The sequence below is a fragment of the Ailuropoda melanoleuca genome, chromosome 6 (genome assembly GCF_002007445.2).
Source record: "Ailuropoda melanoleuca isolate Jingjing chromosome 6, ASM200744v2, whole genome shotgun sequence".
NCBI classification, from domain to species: Eukaryota; Metazoa; Chordata; class Mammalia; order Carnivora; family Ursidae; genus Ailuropoda; species Ailuropoda melanoleuca.
This window is the reverse complement of record NC_048223.1, coordinates 25,855,033-25,869,156: the sequence shown is the minus strand read 5'-3', so window position 1 is coordinate 25,869,156 and position 14,124 is coordinate 25,855,033. Positions and strand designations below refer to the sequence as shown.

At 43.2% G+C, this 14,124-nt stretch overlaps 1 protein-coding gene across 7 annotated transcripts in view; it reads left to right on the top strand.

Moving 5' to 3' along the window:
• The first annotated feature begins 7,004 nt into the window (after positions 1-7,004).
• Positions 7,005-14,124, top strand: part of THRB (thyroid hormone receptor beta) — a 372,559-nt gene continuing 365,439 nt past the window's right edge. For 5 of the 7 annotated variants that reach the window (XM_034662071.1, XM_034662074.1, XM_034662076.1 and 2 more), the window contains exon 1: positions 7,005-7,380. The gene's annotated coding sequence lies outside the window, so the exon portion shown is untranslated. The remainder of the gene's footprint in view (positions 7,381-14,124) is intronic. The other 2 variants (XM_002928031.4, XM_034662073.1) reach the window with 1 other exon arrangement.

Below are 14,124 nucleotides of genomic sequence, written 5' to 3'. Positions count from 1 at the left end.
CTGCTATGTGCCAAACACTGTGTCCTTCATAATGTTTATGATTACAGGTATTTCTCACAACATCCCTAACAAGCAGGCATGAGTGTTTTCTCCGTTTTTACAAATGAGGAAACGGAAGTGTAGAGAAGCTAGGTGACGTGCACAAAACGATCAGCAAAGACACAAAGCTCAAATCTTTAACCAGCCCATTATTTAATATGAACCACAGTGAAAGGTTTTGCTCTGAGTCTGCATAAATGGAAACTCAGGGCCTTCCTTGTTTTTTCTGCCAGTTCTAAATTTGATTGTCTCCAATGCATCATTTATAGATGTTCAAAATGTGTTCTGCAGTTGCATCTGAAGGAGATCTGTAATATTTTATGCAGTGCTTTGTAAACTCAGGATGAGGCAAGTTTATTGTAAAAGAGAGCCATAATATATAAAAATACAAAGGGTCAATAAACTTATATTGCCCTCAAATTGAGAATCTCATTTAAACTGACAAAAACAAGTAAATTTGAAGTTATGACTATCACTCCAGATATGACTCATTCAGGATTTTTAAGGATCTGAAAATAGCCCATAATCATAAGCATCATATTATGTGTGTTATTGAATCTAGATAAATTAGAATTTATTCTATGAAAACGAGTAAGATTCACCTTTATTCCCTTTCTAAGTATAAAGGATATTTTCACGGAATTTTTTAAAATTACATTTCCACTTTTGTTGCATATAAACATAACTCAAGAAAAAAGGAAGTACACTTAATTGACATGTCTTGGGGAGGCGTGTTATGAACCACTAGATTTCTTCTGTGATTGGCAAAGAATTTAGCAATGTGCCATACTTTGTGTGCTCACAATGAACATAGCTTATTATAGTCCAATTAGCAATTACTCAGCTCATCTTTTTTTTTTTTTTTAAGATTTTATTTATTTATTTGACAGAGACAGCCAGCGAGAGAGGGAACACAAGCAGGGGGAGTGGGAGAGGAAGAAGCAGGCTCATAGCAGAGGAGCCTTGATGTGGGGCTCGATCCCATAACGCCGGGATCACGCCCTGAGCCGAAGGCAGACGCTTAACTGCTGTGCCACCCAAGCACCCCTACTCAGCTCATCGTAAACCTATCCTTCAGAGAGCTGAAAATTAAGATTGAATTTAAAAGGGTTTTGGTATTCCTAAGTTCCTTTCCTAATTCGCTTTTTTCCAGATGTGCTTTAATTCATCAGCATCTTCATTTTTGCATAGGCTTTTAGTCTGTGGCTTAGTTCATAGGAAATAACTTGTGGCTAATAGCAGAGCCTGTAATTGCTACATAGGGTCATCATGGATTTGAATATTGATTGTTTTGAAAATTTTCATACTTACAACATTGGATAATATTTATTCACTCAGGTTAGACTCCACATAACTTTGTTAAATATTTTATTTGTGATAATTTTAAGAATGAACAGAAGTCAGCAAATGCTAATTGCTCATCTTCTAGTGTCTCATAATTGTGCTAGTACCTCAGAGAGTTTTAGTAGAATAATTAAGAAATAATACATGCCAGCAATTCCACTCCTAAGCATATGCCCAAGAGCTATGAATGCATGTACCCACAAAAAGAATTATTTAAGAATTTTCATTAAGAATTTTCATACTCCTCCATTAAAGGAGGTAGGGACATCCCCACGACTCCCAGACATGCTTATATTATCCATCTGCATATGCCTGCCTCATGACTTTCCTATATAAAGGCAGCCTGATGGACTGGTTAAGAGCATAGCCTCTGCCACCAATGCCTAGGCCTGAGCTTAAGCAAATTATTTGGTCTTCCTATGTTTTAGCTTCCCTAGCTAGAAAATGCAGTGCATTATAAAACGGCTTAACAGAGTTCATGGCAATGTCTTAAAATTGTGTGAAATATTTAGGACAATACCTGGAAATAACACATATTTAATAAATGTTAGATATAATACATATTTCTTGTTATCACCAGCCATGCCAGAATGTCTACTGCATGTCCAACATGCCTTAGGCTTCTACTACAACAAAGGATCAAGTTCTTTCACCAGGCCAGTTTTGTGGGCATGCAACCTGTGCAGCTGCACAGGGTCCAAAGCTCCGAAGGTCCCCGTGCCTCCAGCTGGCACTTAGTTTGATGCTCTGTTTTCACCATCTTGAAATTCCCACTAATTTTATCTTCGAATTTGTGTTTTGTCAGTGACATCTGATGGGACGATAGTACATGTCCATGAACAGAGGAGAAGCACATAATATATACATCCACTTCAGTTCTTTGCTGCTCTACTCACTTTCGGGGGAGGTCATTGAGAGGATGTGACCACCTGTTGACTCATGAGCTGGACCCCGGCAATTAGAAGCTCCTCACCCTTTCTCCTGTCCTTGAAATATGGGCTCCTCTTGCCTCCCCTGCTCCCATAAGCTACCCCAAGAATATACCCTTAAGAGAGGGATGCGGTCTCGATACAATCTGGATGGTGTAGGTGACTGAATACCATCAAGGCCTTTTTATAAATATTTAAGATTTGGCAGGTGCGTGTGGAGATCTACTTGTCTTGCAGGGCCCAAGACCAGCCTCGTGTTTAAGCTCCCTTGCTCATTAAACCTACCACCTACCAACCTGGAGTAGCTTGACTCTTTCTTTGATCTTTCCCTGCCTTCTGTATATGGGGACCAGTTTCAGATTACACTGGGTAGCACTGAAGGATCTTGTGAATCAACACTCACATATAACATTCTTGATGCCCCATGAGGACAGAATTCCAATGGCCCCACAATGTGTGAGATGTCAACAAAACTCAAATTGGGTACATCTTATGTTGTAAGCATGTTACATCTATGACTGAGTAAGTGGGGAGCACTGACTACCGCTAGAGGCCATGCTTTCCATTCCATTCCATTCCATTCCATTCCATTCCATTCCATTCCATTCCATTCCATTCCATTCCATTCCATTCTTGCTCTGAATGCAGAAAGAAAGCAACAACCAAGAAACTCTTATCATTTCCTATCTTACGCCCCTGAATTAGCTAACCATCTACTCTGAAAGTGAAGACATAGAAGGAAAGGACAACCCATCAATCCTTTTCCTTTCAGTTCTTCCTTATTCACCAGTAAGCAAGTCAAAGATAGTATGTTGGTAGAATGGGTACATATCAAGAAGTAAAATAACAGTTCAGTTAGTTTTGTGCTGTGTTTCCACTGTTTTGATAAGAACAAAACACATATGTATACACAAACTACAAAATACATGAACTAGCCACAGAAATACAAATTGTGTAATTCTGTTGATTTCACGAGTTAAATGCTCTTATTTTGCATTTAAAACTAGCATTGCATAATATAAAGATGGACAGTACAATTCATGCTAATAATTTAAAATGTTTGTTTTTCTTTACTTAGAATTATATTAAATAGTGAATTAAAAAATACCATGACAATTTCAAAAAGAGAACATGGAAAAAAGGAGATAGCTTTATACTTTGTACTTGCAAGGGTACTTTTTTCCTGCTCTTTGAATAAAGGGCCCCCCATTTTCATTTTGTACTACGCCTTGCAAATACTATAGCCAGCTGTGTCTTTCCCTCTCTATGACTTCTCCCACAAGTTCTACCTGGCCATCTTCTGTAGGAAGTCTTGACCCCCGCCCCCACCGCTGCCACCACGATTCCTTGGCTATCATGGTCTCCTCACCAGCAATGACCTGGCAAGTTATATTTACATAATTCTCATTGCACCTTCACTCTTCACCCTTAAAGTAGAGTTAAGTTTGAACATGTCATATCCCCTAATAGGCTGTCTTTCCTGAAGGGCAGAGACAGGCTTGGCATTCTTATCTGTCTAGCCATGGACCAGAACCACTGGGGCCTTCATAGCCAAAATAAATTCCAGGAACTATAAACAGGCAGAATGAGAATCTCTGGGGCTGGGTCATTTGGCTGCACAACTAGCCTAAGGAGTTGTTGAATGAATGAAAGAATATCAGTGGTCTCGGTGCCTGGAATAGCACTTCCTCTGGTTTTAACACTCCCTAGTAAAACCTGGTCCATCCTTGATGGACTGATTCACATGCCACCATTGCATTCAGTGACATCTCACCTGATTTCTTCCATTCTCTTGCAACGCCTTGCCATCTCTAACTCCCTGACCTAAAGTTCCTTACCAGATATTAATTACCTTTGACACTGAGCAAATTCTACTTGAGTTTTACTTTTCTGATCAGACTCTGGTAGTTTTGAAGGCACAGCAGAATGAGGACCTGTGTGCACTCAACACAGATGAGTGCAAAATTCAAAGGGCATCAAAAACTCAGTAATCAGGAGATACTATATTTTAATGCAATATTTTTAAAATCAAAGTTAATGTGCCAATCATCCATGATGAACAATATATTAAAAGTTTAAATAAAGTCAAGCTCAGACCCTGTATTTGTACTACTGGCCTCATTGGCTTCAGTGTTATCCCAGTTCTGTTGGACTTCAGGTTTTATTTATCTTCTTACCCCAGCAGTGGATGAATGAATGAATATAAGAACAAATTGCTTCCTTGAACCAAGGCAGTGACTTGGAATTTGCAGATCCTGGTAATGAGGATGTCTTACAGGTGGCTTTGATGTGCCCTCTTAAACCAGCTAGATTGGAACATGGGGCCAAATGCTCTAAATTTGAATATTATTTTTGACTTCAGTCAGGTCCCCATAAGATTATTTCTTCATTGTCCGCCTTCGTGAAAAATAAGAAAAAGAAATGCCAGGTTCTGTTGGCAATCCTTGCTTGAGGGCCAATTCATGGAATCCTTAGTAGTTCATGTTGTTTCAATAATGTTGCATTAAAATTGCCTTTCCCCATTGTTATATAACATTGTTACAATCATAGTCTCACGAATTGTTTGAATAATGCCACGCTATTTATTTCATGTTATAATTTACTGTTTATTTCAGAAGTTTCCAGGCAAAATGAGCTCAGAAAAACAAAGCCATTTGAACAAAGGGAAGCAACAGTGTTTGTTATACTTCATTCTCTGTATGATGTTTCCTTAAGAAGGAATTTAGCTCCAAGTTATACTCAGGAAGAGAAAAAAAAAAAAAAAGCAAAGTTCCATCAGGGTTTAGGGCCTATTATCCACCTTTGTGAAGGAAGGTTGGCATCACGTTCCTCCCCCTCTCCCCCCTTATTACGAAGTTGTTCACAGGGCTCCGTGGCCCCTGCAAAGACCAGGCTGTCAACCCGTGTGGCCTCTTAGAACCAAGCTTTTTACTCAGTGGCCAGAGTTTTCACCCACGGTTAGCCACCAGGGGGCCGCCTATTTGGAACAATTGGTGCAGACTCCACAGCTTTCCTCCAAACCAACCAAAACATCCCGGGGCAGCTTTGGAGCAAAGCCCAGGAACTTCCCTGCAAGGGAGGACGACTTCTCTCCAGCTACAAAACCTCCAAGTCGTATATGGTATAGCCTTATTACGAGTGAAAAATAAAATAAAGCACGGATTTATCACTGAGAACCAAGGGGATTTAAGGTCCGCGGAGTCTGACCGGGAGGCCCCTCCCTCTCGCCAGGGAGCCTGGAGGTCTGCGACTTTTCTCTCTCGAAGCACCTGAAACACTATACATTCCGGCACAGGCAGCAGTTTCCGAATTCCTGACAGTTGGGGTTGTTAATGCTGTTAGCCAGGGGGGTGGCTCCTCGCCCCTTTCCGTGGGATGCTCACAAGAAACTGGAATAAATCACACGTCACCGGCTGGAAATCTGGAAAAGTCTCCAATAAATCATCTATACATTGCTCAGGCAGTTGAGGATACAAATCGTCATAGCTCTATCACATCGTTGTACGAATAAATGTGTATATTGAATAATGAAGTAGGAATTGTTTTAATATTATCTATAAGAAAATAATTGTACTCTGTCATCAAAATAGTTCTGTTGCAACTATAGCTTCGTATCGACTGCCGTTTAGCTTTTTAGGTACTCACTATTTTTACAAGCATTCTTTTAGCCCGTAATGCAGCTGCCCGCTTCATTTTCTCCCAACCTAAACCGTTGGCTTTCAAGACTAGAGTGGGGGGTGGGGAAGGGCATTTTGGAAATTCACATTTGCCTGGGGCAGAACTCTTCAAGAGTATAAATTATTTTTGTCTTCCGGGTTTTATTTGTACATATCCAGGGCAAAGACAAATTAATAGGGCAGCCCTCCTGGAACCTGTGGAGTGTCTCAACTCTGCACACGTCTCCCAGGATGTAGGGGCCAGGTGACGGTAAGGGAACTCCAGACCGCCCGGCCCGTGGGAGGCCCCAGGAGGAGCCAGAGCGCTGTTTCTGCCCGACACGCGCCACAAGTGGTTTGGAGAAAGAGGGAGGAGCGCGGTGGCAAGGGCCGCGCTGGTCTTCCCGGGCAAAGAAAAGCCCGTGCTTCTGGAAGGCCCCCCGCCTCCTTGTCACTCGTTCCCCATTCCTTCCTTTTCTCCTACCAGAGGAATGACGCCCAAACCCGAACCTCGGTGCGCACGCCGCCGGGTGGGTGGACGCGCGGCCACCCAAACCACCGCAACATTGCCACCCTGGGAAGGGCACCCTGGGCGGAGGGCACCGCCGGGACTGGGAGGAGAGGGAGAGCCCGAACCTGGGGAGGCAGGTGCGGAGGCGGCCAGCCCGGGGCGGTGTGCGCGTGGGCCGCGGGGTAGGGGTCCGCGAGCGCCGAGGGGAGGACACTTCTGGGCGCCGGCCCTGGGCCGAGCGGGGGGCGTCGGGTGCCAGCCGGGCAGCTCGGGGCGTTCGCCGCGGCGGGGCGAGCGGCTGGGAGGCCATTTCCTCGCTGCGCCGCTGGCGGAGCCGGGTTTGCTTGTTCTTAGCCGCAGCCGCCGCCGCGCGAGTAGGACCGCGGCGAGGGTTGAAGGGGAAACCAGGTCACCGGTTCGCAGACGCCGCGCGGAGCCGGCGCCCCGGGCCCGGAATAAGGCAGCGCCCGCGGAGCTGGCCGGGGCGGGCCCGGCGCGCGGGGGGCCTGGAGAGGCGGGGACATCGGTGCCCGGACCACACTCGCTTCCTACGCCTATAAAAGTGGAGTGGCCGGGGAGGGCCGGCGCGGCCCTGGCGGCGGCCGCCTCTTTTCGCCCAAGGAGTTGACATTTTGCAGGACTCGAGCGACGTCCCGTCGCCTGCGCTCCCTGGGACCCCGCCGCCGGGAGGAGGGGGCGGAGGAGGGTGGAGACTGCGGGGCTTGGCCAAGGAAGGCGCACATCCTCGGGCGGGCGGCCGTGACGCGGCGGGGATTAACTTTGCATGAATAATGTGAGTGCGCTTGGAAAGGAGACCTTCGGTTCCCCGGGCTCGGGGCAAGCGCCTGCAGGCTGCCTTCCCCGGGCAGGGGCGCTCAACCCAACCGTCTCGAGGGCACTGGTAATTTGGCGAGAGGTGCGCGGAGGCGGGGGCGTGTGGGGNGGGCGCTCAACCCTTTTTTTTTTTTTTTTGGCGGGCAGGCGGGTGTGGGTGGGGGGGGTGTCAGCCGCCGCGTTACCTGCCTCCGCCGGGTTTCTGCACCCCGGGTCCGGGAGGAGGTGCCCCTGGTGCTCCGGCACCGCGCGGCGGCAGTCCGGGAGCCCCAGCGTGGGCAGTGGTGGAGCTGGGTGGCTGGGGGCCCCCTCCAATCGCAGCGGCTCTGTTCCTCAAACCCCCAAGCCCAGCTGTTGACAGGCTCCTTGTGAAATGGAGTTTGGCATCCTCAGCGCCGAACCGAGTGGAAGTTTCCATGATGAGGAAGTTCTGTGACACGGGGGTTCGGAAAAGGTTGGCAGACACCGGGGGGGGGGAGCGGGGAGGCGGTTTAAAGGGACTGTGGGTCCCCCATCCCCCTTTTTTCTCCTGCTCCGGAACTCCGGGGTTTGGAAAGGAGAATAATCCCGAATGTTGGCGTTCGCTGTCGCCGGTGCCTGGCGACTTGGCTTCTCCCCGCCTCCTCGGGGACTCGGTGGCGATTTCGCTAGCCTCCAGGGTCGCGCTTCTTTGCCTTGCTCTTCTTTTGACGCAGCATCTTCCTCTGGGTCGCCTCGAGTTGGTTCTGGCAACCAGGAGTTGTGCCAGCTGTGCTCTCCCCCGCCCCGGCCTCCCGGCCCGCCGACCTCCTGCGGAGGAGGACTAAATTGGGGGAGGGTTTTTTTTTTTGTTTTTTTTGTTTTTTGTTTTTTTTTCCCCCTAATAGATCGCGTCCTTCTTAGCTGCGGTTGTCATTTTGGAGGAGGATTTCCCAATGACCATTGTTGAATTAATATTGGTGCTAATTCTTAAGCCTTCCGATTTGTCGAGGGGGGCGGGAGCATGGGGAGGTTTTTTTTAATGTATTAAAGGTTAAATGTATAATTTTCCATAAATAGGAAATTTTACAGAAAGGGTCTAGAAGCTTAACAATTCATAAACTGACTCACAGAAAGAGGGAAGAGTTTACCTGAACAAACAAGTTCAGACTCTCCACCCTCCCTTCTCCACACACATTTCGAATTTGTGAAGATTGAAACACTGTGCCTAATCGTCAGTAAATAAATTTGAAACAAACTTTTCCCCTTAGCCTGTTACTGGTTTCAGGTGCTAGTGAGATGTAGTTTTAAAGACCAGTTTTGAAGTTCAAAAAATTAAGCATTCCTTGGACAGTGTATTAATGTCTGAGCACAGCAGTTTTTATAATGGTAAATGTACTGGATCATGTAGACCAGTTCAGCAATATCTTTACATTATTTGGCTTTATTTTAGTTTAGCATGCTTATTGACATTTTAATAATATGTAGCACGCACTATATTACAAAGTAATAAAAATGCATTTTAGTCAAAATATTCCATGATTCATTCTGAAAATTCACAGTGACTGATCTGCTCCCTAATTCACTTCTGCTTACCTTTCTTATTCTGAAACAAGTCAGGGACTAAGCAACATTAAAGAGAAAGGTATTTTGATGGACAGTATTTTGAGCAGTGGATGTTTTCATGCCAGTTGGCTAAGGGTTTTAATTGAGTCTAACAGAAATTCAACAGTAAATGATTTGTGTGGGGTATTATATGGAAAAGCATTGATGAACAACCATTTATTATTTGTACATGTTAAACTGATACTATCAGAATCTTATTTTTAATGAATTTCAAAGTTTTATATATATTGGAAGTGGGACCATCTGGTAGTAGATATGATTTGCTTTTCTTTTTTAGTGAGTGAGAGTAAGTGCTACTAAATATAGCCATAGAACTATTTTTTTAATGAAGCAATTCCTGTTGGCATCATAATGCAAAGGCATAATTTTATTGACATTGGAATATTGTTTTATAGAGTAACTGAATTCACAGGAGGAATAAACATTCCATTTCTCCCCTTTTAGATTCTTTATTCTGCCATCATAATGAATTAAGACAACTTCTTTTTAATCTAGCATTTTTGGGAAAAGGTGATTTCTTAAAATTTCCTTAAGAGAAGAGAAAGTTGTGGATTCCCTTTCCTTTCCTGGGATTTTTGCAGTTGTTTGAAGGATGGCATGTGTGGAGCGACAAATGGGATTGCAAGTTTGTTTTTTGGAGGGTTTTTTTTTTTTTTTTTTAGTAAGCTCATCTTTTTGGTGGAAATCAGAGTAAAGGTGATCGGTTTCTTTAAGCTCCTTTTTGTCATTCTAGTGTAAGATTATGTGTCACCTTCTTAAAAAGCCCTTCCATGATCACATGAGCAAAGGTAGTCCCTCATTCCTTCTTAGAACCATCATAGTGTTTTTAGTTTCTTCTTTTTTTCCTCCTTCTTTGGTCTTATTTGCAATCTGAATTTTCATTTCAGTTGGTACTTGTTGAATACCTGTCTCCCCCATCTAGAATACAGAGTCCTTGAGACAAAGAGGCTTGACTCTTTAACTCTTGATTCTCCAGCATCTCACACAGTGCTTAGCACACAATTGGAGCTGGAGAAATCTTTGTTAAATAAATGAATGGTTGTGCCCAAACGTTGTGTTCCTAAGAACACCTGACTAAGCATCCTAAGTGGATACCAACTGAGTATGTCAGGATCTGGACCTGTGTATGTCTGTGTGGTTCAGTCTTTATCTCTGTGTCCCCCCCCCCTTTTTTTTGAGATGAAAGCTAGTCCATTCTATCAAATGACAATGCTGAGAGTTATTTCTGCAAGTTCTTCCTGGGGGCATTTGCGTGGAGTACACAGAAATCCTCAGCAGCAGTTTGTCTTACGCTTTACCTTGATTCCCTGAAGACATTGACCTTCAACTCCCTGGGTATCAACAGAATCTTTATGAGTTCCAGAGGCATTGTCAGTGCTAAGAGCAAAATTCCAGGGAACAGACATCACTGGATGATAGCAGTGCCTTCTCACTCAGCAGTTCTGGCAGTGCCTCTGGCCTTGGCAGCCCTAAGGGGACCAAGGGCCTGTGGTGGTATAGCTGGTCTACAAAAGTAGCAGCTGGGGAAGGGGCAAAATGGGACTGTCCGGATATAATACAAGATTGAAAGGGCCCTTGGGGGCAGGTCTGAAAATAATCTCGTGGTCACCCTGTGTTGTAAGTTAAGTCATTCAACCTTTCCCCTTTGCCTCTTTTCACATTTTCATAAACAGATTCTGAACTAGATGATTGTGGGAAATACTGCATTATCTGAGTTTTCAAGTGACCAAGGTGTGATACCTAAAGGGTCAACTCCAAATTAGCTATTCATGGAAACTCTTCTGACAATTGAGACAAAAAAGAAATTACAATGGATGATTATAGTAATTTGTTTTTGTTATAGAGTATGGACTTTCAGAACTGTGTCTGCAAAAATGCATAGTAAAAATCCCACAAAATGAAGACATTGGTAAAAATGGTAGGGGAAGGAAGATCAAAATTTTATACAGGGGTAAAGGTAATTAAACTGCAATCCTATGTGTTTATTACTTTGGACTATTTAATTTAGCTCTGAGCTTCTCAGTGGCCAAGTTAACAGAAAAAAACCCCAAAAAAACCAGGGTCCAGAGATGGCAGGGATGCATCAAAGTTGTAAGGATACGTCATGTAACATTTGTGGAGGGCTTACTATGGTGTCTGGCAACTAGTATATATGTCTATGAAATATCAGATCATGTAATGGCCAGTACTTGAACCTCAGCTCTATAGAAAATGAAGTGAAGTTCTTTATTCGGTCATCTTTTATGAGAATAAAAAATGCACAAGGCATAACAATGAAAAGAAACCCAGTGGGAGTTTGTCTTTAGGAGCCTGAGCTACTGTGGTTCAGCGGTGGAGATTCTGGCAATTGTCCCCAGTGCAAAAATAGAGCTCTGAAAACCTAGGGGAATGAATGGTTAACATGTTCTTTAGGCCGACTTTCTCAAATATCCAGCATCTCAGCCAGGCTTTTGACTAGAGCAATCTGAGAGGACAGTACAGCCAGGTACTTGAAAATGACCCTACGGCCATAAACCTTCTGAACAGGTGGTCTTGACACTTTGCTTTAGTCTCTGTAACTCTTATCACCCTGCATGGCAGTTTGGGTTTTGTTTCCATTTGTCTCCCCCTCTAATCTGGGATGAAGGACTATGGGTTTATTCATCCTTGACTCCCCAGCACCTAGCAAAGATTTGGACACACGGGCACAGGGAAACACTTGTTGGAAGACTGAATGGGAGAAGGAAAAGTGGTGGTCCTTCACTTTCTCTTCCAATATTGGTATTATGATCATCTTTGGACTTCGCTTTGCCCAAAGTGAATGTTTGCTGCGTGGATTGAATCATATGTCTCTATCACAGTGAGAAGGGCTTAGTTCTAGTGTCTGAACTGGTTGAGCAATGAATGGCAAATTAATTCCTTGCTTAATTTACAGTAATTTTGGTTACTTGACTACAAAAATTTGTGTACCTACTACGTGCCTGGTTCCGTTAGTCATTTTGCAGCTCAGTGTGCAGCCTAGTGACCTATAAGACAATATGTATATAGTAATACAAAGGGATCATGAAATGGTCTCCACTGTGATGGAATAGATATGCCTATTGGGCTCCCTCTTATGGCCCCCTAGACAAAATAAAGTTATTTTCATCTGAGGAGGTGATTGCTTTGTGGTTTCTATAGCCTATGTGTTTTCATGTAAATTGCAGTGGGATTCAGCCAGGATTCTTCTGGTATCCAAGTGGTGTGGGATTGAATATATTTAGGCCAGTGAGTCTCTGATTAAGGATGTTCACTCGTCACCTTAAGTTCCCAAATTTGTTAGTCAATTATGACATTTAAGTAAATTGGGGAGGGGGGGAAGTATCCAAATCACTGAGTCACAAATAATGTATTTGCATATGCTTCTCTTTGCAATCTGGCCAACTGACAGCTAGACTAGCGCTCATGTTGTTTGGTCCATACTGTCCTAATTTCAAGAGACTTTGGAGACTTTATGTGCTGGCAGCTGTTCTTGTGCAGTACTATTTTTATTGAGTGAGAAACTGAGCTCTGCTGTGAACGTAGGTATCTTTTCCAAATGGCAAGTTAGGAGAGCCTGGAATTAGAACCCAGGAACCTTGACTCTGTGTCCCTAGAAGCTTATTGTAGACTTTCCATTATGATAGTCAGACACTCTAACATATACATATCTGCATATAACACATAATAATATATATTATAACGTGTAATGTGTATAAAACAGTGTAACAGTGTAGCACGTGTACAGGTGTGTGTGCTGAGTGAGAGTAACATATAATAACTAGGAATGGATTGATCCGAACTAAATTCCTCAGCCGACTTCCTAGTTCCAAATGAGAGGCTTCATGGATCATGGTTTCTCTTCCATGGGCTTTATTCAGAAAGTCATGAGTGCTAAGCTGATTAAAATAAAAGCCTGGACAAAGAAATGCAAATTGACAGCAGGTATATCTTCTTAATTTGGGAAATACACTTTTGTGACTCCTCCAGATGTTTCGGGAATGTGATGAGAAGAGTATAGAGAAGATAGTCATGCTTTTAGTGGCATGATGCATGATCATGACGTTCAGGAACCCATTGAATATTCTCACTCATGATACGCATTGTTCAGTGGTTCTCAAGATGGTTCAGATATACTTTTTCCCTTTAGACTCTGTTTTCTTGATTTCAACAATGCTTGCACAGAATAGGTGCTCGAAAAATAATGATTGACAATAATGATCATGACATCTGTGGGTTTGGGTCACCTTTTTTGTATTTCTCTCTCGTATGCATAAATGTGTCAGCAGCTTGAGTGTCTGTGCATGCAGAAGCTGCCTCTGTGACAAGTGTGTGTCATGTTCTTACATACAGTGAAAAAGGCAGTGCTTGTCTCTGGCTTCAACTGTGGTTCCCAGGCCCAGCTTCCAAATCATGGTGAGAAATGCCACAGCCACACTGATGTCCCAAGCTGAAAACCCTGTCATCACGTTGAGTCCTCATCCCTACTCCTGAATGTTTTGGCAGGTCTTCTTTTACATTTTACTTATTTAACCAGTTACTTATGTTTCTCTATGGTCAGTTCTGTTTGGGAAATCCTGAGTTTAACAACTTACTGCAAGAACTGTTCAGAGACTATGTTTATGCTAGGGTACACTATGAATTCCAAGAGGGAGACCAGGTAACAAAACTTATTTGGTCACCATATTCTTTGTGTGTGTGGGTATGTGTGTGTGTTTTTGTGTGTGTAAACTCAAATGGCTGAAGTTCAGTGCAAGAGGTTGTGAAGAATGCTATGCACATAGCATTACCCTTTAAAAAAATTAGTCTCATTTGTTGTAAGCTCTGACTGCATTTTATAAGTGATAACTCCTAAAAACAGTATCAATCCCCACAGCAGAGCCTTGTTGCTTTTTCACTTTCACACACACACACACACACACACACACACACACACAAAAAGTTTATCAGTTTGTATTCAACACTGATTCATGTTACCACTGTTGAAGTGTTTTTCAGTGAGGTAAAAATCATGCTAAATTGCTCTTACTTTTAAATATTGTAATCATAGAATGTATCTTTTCTTGACTTTATTTCTGATATTTAGATTTATTAATTTACATAAGCCAGAGAATAGTTTGTTTCTGCCATACGTGTTTTTACTTTTTTGAGTTTTCATCTAAGCTTCACTGTAATTTCTATTACAATTCCAGCTATCTAGAGATCTAGAAAAATATGTTGGTATCTGAAT